Raw genomic sequence first — 8,403 nt, 5'->3', positions numbered from 1 at the left:
GAAATTTATGAGAGACACAGACTGATGAGCATATCTTGGAGAAAATGAGAGAGACGGATCGAAGTGCTCTGTATGGCTTGAGTGATCTTGATGAGTACATATCTAGAGAGAGGCAGTAGGGGATCCATCGACGGCAGGAAAAAAGTTACAACGAAGCAAGGAGGCACGCCGGCCGCCGGCAATGTATATATGCTCGAGCGTCGTCCGACGTGCTTTCGGTGGTGGTCGGCCGGGAATTCCTGTGTAAGGTGAAGTTTGAGGTGGGGGCAGCGGACCGCGGTCTTGCTGCTGCGCAATCGGCCTTGCTCCCTCAAGTGGCTGAGCCCACATGCAGAGCATGAGAAGGCAGACGATGGCCATTCCTGCAACTGCGTTTCTCATGGACGACGCCATTGGGGTTAAGGCCAATCGATGAAGTGATGGGGTTGGCGGCTTTGTTTCTTCTTGGTGGTGACTGAAAGTTATTACGGGGAGGGCTTTGAGGGGCGGTGCGATGTGAATCTGTCAAGGGGAATAACTAGACTGAGGGACAAAGATTTGCATGGTTTGTTGCAAGAATGAAGCATGCTTATATATATGTGTCTTCGATTTACTTGAACTTTTCTAGTTCACCGTGTTTACTCATCAAAGCTTGTCTAACACACGCACACACGCATTCTCTCTCTCTCTCTCTCTCTCTCCCGTGTCTTCTGCGGAATCCGGTTCAAAGAGACCGAACCAGGGTATTCTTCACGTTTGACGTATTCAACTTATAAATGAGTTCAACGACCTAGCCCTACGATGTTATCTTTCTTTATTTTTACATTTCACTTTCCTAAATAAATTACACTAACATTGCTCTCTCTCAAAGAATTTATAAATTTATAAATCTGTAATTTTTTTTTCCTAGAATCATGTCCTTTTGAATTCGCGGAAATTTTTGGAATACTGTTGAAAATTATACGTTTGCTTGAGTTAAAATAAGCACCATAACTAGCAGGTCGAATAATCTTGCGAGAAAAGTGTGCAATTCGATCTGTCATTTATTCTAAATGTTTAAATGCTTTTCAAAAGAAAGTTCTGATCTGCCTTTGATTTATGTAAGATGTTCTAGTGCTTATAAAATGATCTGTTTCGTTGGAAATACCATTTAAAAGTCATTTATGCCTGCAAGTGTAAATAGCCTAGCTAGCTAGCTATGAAATCATGCTCACGGGGAAATATCACTTTTCAACTTCCGACCTTGTCTAGGATGAAAAATATTTATTTAAAAGAATTAACTACAAAATATTGGTCAAGAGCTGACTAAATTTGTCCTGCACGCAATGCAAAGAGCCAAGCTTTGACTGGACCAGCCAAGCCATGCTCTAAGATCGACCAATAACATCTATGACTCCACTCCTCTCTACTAGAACTTGCCATACAATGAGGACCCGCCCCACCCTCCCCCCTTGACTGGACCCAGGTTAATTTATTTGTGGACCACGGCTTCTTTGATCACCTATCGTTTTATACATTGAGATTTGAATGATTAAATCAAATACTCGTGGAACCATAATTTAAGTTGATGGTCAGTATAGTTGTTATGTCTCAATCTAGCAAGTCCATTAAAATTTGTTATCTTTCAATAAATATTTATATGCTACATTTGGAATGGTACGTAATCTTCAATGGCATTTCATTACCTTGATCTTAGGTCCCGTAGTTTTACTTAAGAAGTGGTTTGATTAAGTACTTGATTTCTATAGAATATAAAAGAAAAAATAAAATTTAAGATTACCATTATGCGGTCAAATAAAAAAAAGGACTAGTTAGTGCCATGAAGAAACATTATGAGACATTTTTCTAGATCATCTGTGACCCAATTTTAGATCGCTAATATCAATGTCTATTTCCTTGCCGGGATGGGAAAGAGGATAGCTTCGCCCTTCACTCAGGTGGTGGGATTTTCTCGCCCTCACGTAAAATATTGGTGCTATTCACCGAATGCAAATGTATTGTGGCACTAACCCTTCAGCGGCTACTGTTAAGCTTGTATAAATTTTAAATGGAGCGAATTGAGAAATTATCAAAATTATGGTAGTTTTTCTAGCAAACTTTGTGAAAAACATGGATCGATTTGGTTAATTGAGGAGGGGAGGGCTAGCTTTGTTCACGTTCACGGCCTCCTTCCCTCTTCCTTTGAACAGAATGAGAAAGGGAGTCTTAGAAAATTTGAAAGATAGAGAATTTTGAGAGAGACGGAGAGAGAGGTTGGAAGAGGATGTGAAGGAGAAGGGAAGGGGCGAGGAACGGAGAGAGAATTGACGGGAGAGGTTGAGGAGAAGAAGCTAGCAGCGGTGGCATTCCTTTGTTTAGAATGAAGGGGAAAAGGACACGTTATTCGTGAAATCACAAAGATAATCCTTCAGAGGGATCGCATAAATAAATAGAAACAGCAATATAAGGGATTATTCTCTAAAAGTTTTTATTCTAATTGCTTTTGTATGACAACAACCACGGTCGTATAATGTAGTGTACATGTATAATAACATTGCAAGAAAACAATAACGAAATCTATTGGGAAGAAGGAGTCCTATAGATGAGCATAATATCTAGGAGAAATTTAATGAGAGTGACGAACTGAAGAGCTTCTTATTTCTCCATAGGAGTTGAGTAATCTTGACGAATATTGCGTATCGACAGAAAGGCAGTCGGCGACCCATCGATGAGCTTCTTATTTCTCCATAGGAGTTGAGTAATCTTGACGAATATTGCGTATCGACAGAAAGGCAGTTGGCGACCCATCGATGGCAGGAAAGGAATGATGAGGAAGAAAGGAGGAACGCCGGCCGCCGGCAACGTTCATATTCTTGAACGGGCAATGTGGAGGTCCGGGGCCTGTTGTATCGCATGAATGCCCGGATGGGGTCTGGCCGGGGCCTCCCTTTGGCAGCAGCTCCAGCACCAGCCATCTTCTCCATTTCGTCGACGTCGTTTCTTCAAGCGGCCTAGCTCCTTCAAGCGGCTGAGCCCACATGGTGATTACGAGAAGCCACGCCATGGCCATTCCTGCAACTGCTGTTCTCATTGAGGATGCCATTAGGAGAAAGGCCAATTGACGAATAATGACTGGAAACTGTTATGGGGAGAGATTTTGGTGGATTGTGTGATACGATTATGTCAAATGCAATAAAATGTATATATGCATGGCTTGATGGAAGTATGAAGCGTAGTATATATAGACAATATCATGAGGACGATTTTAGATTTAATTAAAATTTTTTTTGTTCGCCGTGTCTACTCACGGAGTCTTAGCCTTGACTTCTTGAACACACCTCCCTTCTCCTCCGTTCAAACACAGGTTTGACACGGGAAACAGCGTGGAAGGACCGAACCAAGGTATTCTGCAGGTTTGAAGACCGACTAAGTTTCAAGTCCGACGCGCGTAAAATTATCATCTTTATTTGCTTTTTATTTTCCCAAACATCTCTCTCTAAATGATGATACGGGCACATATCTGTTGGATTCTTCTTAGGGACGCCTGCTATTGATCTCATGGCATTGAGCGATATAAGTATTGAGTTAACCGTATTTAATATGGTTTAAAGGATGGAAAGCATGTCATGATAATGAGCGATGTTACAGGGGTAGAACCAGATGGTGCATTAAATATATAGTTAACTAATTTTCAGTTAGCCTTATGACAATGACCCGGGCTTTATGGAACTGCACCATATAATAGAACCCAGTTCTACCAAGATCCAACATGTAAATTCAAAATTTTATATTAAGTTCCATGGAACATACTCCCAGCGAAGCCCCTACCTGTCTCTGCCCGCGAGATATTGGTATTGTTTTGATATGTATTTAATGTAGCTTAATAATTTTCTCTTTCTCTTTCTCTTTCTCTCCAAGTGATGGGTAGGCCAACCGATCAGGTTGGGTGGCGTCTTATAGCCACATCCTCAGTTTGATAACTGGAGGGTACTATCTTCATGGTATTGTGGAATAGTGTTAAAATTGAGATTACATGTGTTATTTTGAGGCCACATCCACGTGGACTAGTTATAGTCTCACCTCTTCTCCCATCTCCTCTCTCTCTCTCTCTCTCTCTCTCTCTCTCTATTATGTTAAATTTATAAATGTTGCCGAACCTAAAATTAGCATCATAAGGATCTGTGTTTTGATTTCTCAGGAATTATTGGATTAGTGCTAAAGATTATACATTTACCTGAAAGCTGGAAAAGGGCCTCTCTTGCTTGTATCTCTGCTTATGATTCATATGATCAGAAGGTGCTCGAATAGTGCCTAAAAAAATTATCAGTTTGGTTGGAAGGACTACTTATGAGTCGTTAACCTATAACTGTAAATAACTTAGATCTATATGAGATTTAAATCCTTACGGTAAGGGGACGGTAGTGCATTTTAACTTCCGATATGTCTATGAAAGATATTTAAATTTTTTTTACTAACAAGTAGAACATGACTATAGAAGAACTATATTTACATGATGTAATTAATATCATAGTTTTGCAAACCCATGACTCAGACTCAGCTGAAGAGTAAGTCACTGGGTTAGAGAGTTGACTTGGTGACTCCACTGGGTTAGATCATATATAATTTTTTTTAAAATGCAAGTAAGCTTGATAGGATTTTATATTTGCTGTCTGTCATTAAACTTTAACCATTTTAATTTTTTAAAAATAAAGTACACATTTTCATTTAGATTGATTTACTTTTCAATTTTATTCTGTTTTTTGGAATCGTATATTTTAGTTACAAAGTTATGTTTATAATAATTTTTCTTACTTTTGTTTTTTTTTTTTGTTGATTTTCAAAGTTCAACATTTTGAATTTAATTTCAAATTTTGTACGTTTAAAGTTCAAGTACTTTTAAGAATTGTAACATAATTTTCAACTTTTATTTCAAAATTCCTATTTATAAATGAAAATATTCTTGTTTTAGTTCAACGTTTTTAGTTTATGTGTCATCTTCAAATAATTTTTTTATTTTTCTCATGTTTTTGCATTTAATATTTTAATTTTACTTTTTACTTGCTAAAAGATTCTTTAACTTGCTGTTGAAAATTCGTATTTGTTAAAGTTGATTAATTTTGCTTTTAATTTTTACTAAAAATCAAAATCCATCTCCAAAATTCAGTTGGTAGCAGGGCACTCGAATTTGCACTGGCTTGATGTAAGGTGTCTCAATGTTTGCTTTAGAGTTTGTCTTCTCCGGATCTTGTTAGGTTAAAATCATGCAGATGTTGGTAATATTCCATGCTAATCTTCTTCATCTGCCAAGCTCATCATTAACAGCCCCTGCGCTAGTGTCATGCATGAGATCTGTAGCACGAATATTCAGAATTTAAGGCATCTTAAATTTTTGAATTTGTATTTTTTATATTCATTGAACACAATTTTTTACTTCTATTTTCAAGTTCCTAGTGCTAAATGAAAATTTCATTTGGAATTCAGACACATTAAATTTCAAATATTGTGGTAATTTTTTTACATTGGTTTTAAATCCAATTTTTATTTTTACTCCTCATTCTAAGGTTTTGGCCTTACGTAGTGGAGTTATATTGTTGTACATAGGAATTTTAAATTTTAAACTTTTTTTCAATGCTAAATTAATTTGTTTCTATTTCTACTGTAATTAAGCTCAATTTTTTCAAAAGTTGTCTTCAGATTCTATTTGAGACTTTTAGGTACATTCCTGTTGTCTTTGATTGTTTAATTTTTTATTTGATTTTTATTTTTTGAACTTTGTTTTCTTCAGTTAGAATATTCACCTATGGAACTTTTTCTTATTTTTTGGTATTAATTTAAGCTCGAATTTTAAGAATTTATATTTGAAACGTTAGCTAATTTTGAACTTACTTTTCAGATTTTAGTACACGTTTTTCAATCTTGGCCTTTTGTTTTTGTGGTTTTTAGTCTTTTGACCGTTAGCTCAAGTTTTAGCTTGTAATTTGAATTTGATGTCTTCTTAAACATTGGAGTCATAATTTTTAGTTTTTGAATTTAATTTTTGGAATTCGTATTTCAAGTTTCTTGTTCACGTCAAAGCTGGTAATTTTCCTCTCCCTCCTGTGTCTTGATCGGAATCTGGTAACATGTTTGACACGGGAAACAGCGTGCCAGGGTATTCCTCACGTTTGAAGTATTCAACTTATTATTAACGGGAAATTGAACTATTTTAGTTTGCCGAAGCTTGTCTAACACACACACACATACAAACGCACTTTTCCTCTCCTTCCTGTGTCTTGATCGGAATATGGTGACAGGTTTGACACGGGAAACAGCGTGGGACCGAACCAGGGTATTCCTCAAGTCCGTTCTCATGTTTGACGGTTTCTCTTGAAAAAACCTGTGGTATATATGAAGGAAAAAAATTCATACAGACCGCACTAAGAGGAGCAAAGAATTAACGAAGAAACTGGTTGCCCTGCATGGGCAAGTCGTGTTTGATTAATTGTTTGACTCGCTTTTGCAAATGAACAATGCACGGATCGTCGTGACCAGTTGACACACGCCAGTTCTCCTAAAAGAGAGCTTGAATCGCTCGATTCAGATCCAATTGATGTCTTGTGCTCGATGAACTTGTGCTGCTTGTCACTTTTATTATTTTCAAATGCTTTAAGGCTCTTTCTATTAATTTTAATGATTTTTTTAATATCCATTTATATATTGAAAATTAATTTTTTTCTTTCGGAATTGTGACCATTTCCGTCAAAATCCTGATTTTGAATATAATTGACAATACTCAGAGCAAATGGAGCTTGTTCTAGTAAGCGTCCTTAATTTGCTTGATATAGAGGACATTATCTCACCCCCAAGTCCTGTACTGTGAGTTGTACTGTGAGTTCTGTTGCTCGATTCGAGTGGGAAAAGTTGTCCAGGTTAATGTTATTAATAATTAGCAACTCCCATCTATTTTTCCATATCATCTAGAACTGCTTTGTGACTTGGGTGGTCATATAGTGAATCTTTTAACAAGAGTGTCACACATGCCACCATTTGCAGTGTATAAGACTAGTACCCATAGGAATTGAACTGAAGACGTCTACATGTCCCTCATAATGACAAGCATTTTTTATACAATATATTAGAATATATATGAATAAATATTTAACAAAAAAGATAAAGAGTGTGGTTTCTACCAAGTTTTCTTCCTCTATCCCTTTATCTCTCTCTCTCTCTCTTTCTCTCTCTCTCTTTCTCTCTCTCTCTCTCTCTCTCTCTCTCTCTATATATATATATATATATATATATATATATATATATATAGACACCTTGATCTGCCTCTTCATGTAGGAAAAAAGGAAGGAATGAATCATTTTGTTATTGAGAATCAGTTTGCTCGTTTAAATCTAAGAAGGAGGAACGTATAGAAATACTTCGGTTAAATATGCCACACATTGGTCAAGAAGTGACTCACTTTGGCCTGTAGGTCATGCAAATCTCTAACTGATGACTGGACCCAGGTGATCTCCCATGGGTTCCATAGCCTATCAATTTTATGTTCGGGTTTCAATCAACACGACATTAAAATACCCCCCTACGTGGGACCAGGAGCAGATGCAGGTGGCGGCAGGGGCCACCTCCTCAATCAAGATTTTAAAAAATTAAAATTTTACATGTAAATTTTCAAAATTTTAGATTATTTTATATTAAAAAAATTCAAAAATTATATTTAAGCCCCGTAATAAAAAAATCTTAATTCCAATGCAGTGTGAGATCATAATTTAACTTGATGAATATGTTTTTATGTTTTCAATCTATTAAGTGCATTAAAATTTGTTATCTTTGGCAAATATACATCTTACAATTCTAAATCCTCAAACATCAAATCTCATAAAAACTTGATGGTCTAACTTGTGTTTGATTACCCTGAATTTTATATTCGGTATTTCTATTTATCATGGGGCTTACATTAAATATATTACGTGGTTTTCATGAACTATCCAAGATTACCATTACGTGGTGACGGAAGAAAAAAATCCAACCCTTTAGTGGCATGAAAACGACAACGTGCTTCTAAAGGAACCACTTTCACGAACCTTGCTTTCAGCTTTATTGCTTGTGACGAGTTTTCGACATCACTAATAGTGGCCCGTCAACGTGTGCCCCTTACGACGGTAATCTTTTTGCAGCACTGCTTTATCTATGGTCTATTATCGACGGTAATCTCTCTCTCTCATATTGACGACAAAGATGTCAACTATTTAAGTCGTCAGATCTTTGGGCACTGGGACTTATCAAGTGTTGCAGTACAAAGTGATCTAGTTGCTGGTTCCATTTCGACGATCAAATCGTCGTTGCTGAGAAGGCCGTCACCTGAACTGGACCTAGATGATTGCACACACGCCATGAGAACGAGGAGATCAAGGCATGGTGTTATACCAACACTTTGCCAAGTTCTCCGCAAGAATGTTC

The sequence above is a fragment of the Nymphaea colorata genome, chromosome 6 (assembly GCF_008831285.2).
Source record: "Nymphaea colorata isolate Beijing-Zhang1983 chromosome 6, ASM883128v2, whole genome shotgun sequence".
Classification (NCBI taxonomy): Eukaryota; Viridiplantae; Streptophyta; class Magnoliopsida; order Nymphaeales; family Nymphaeaceae; genus Nymphaea; species Nymphaea colorata.
Note: the sequence above shows the minus strand (reverse complement) of the source record.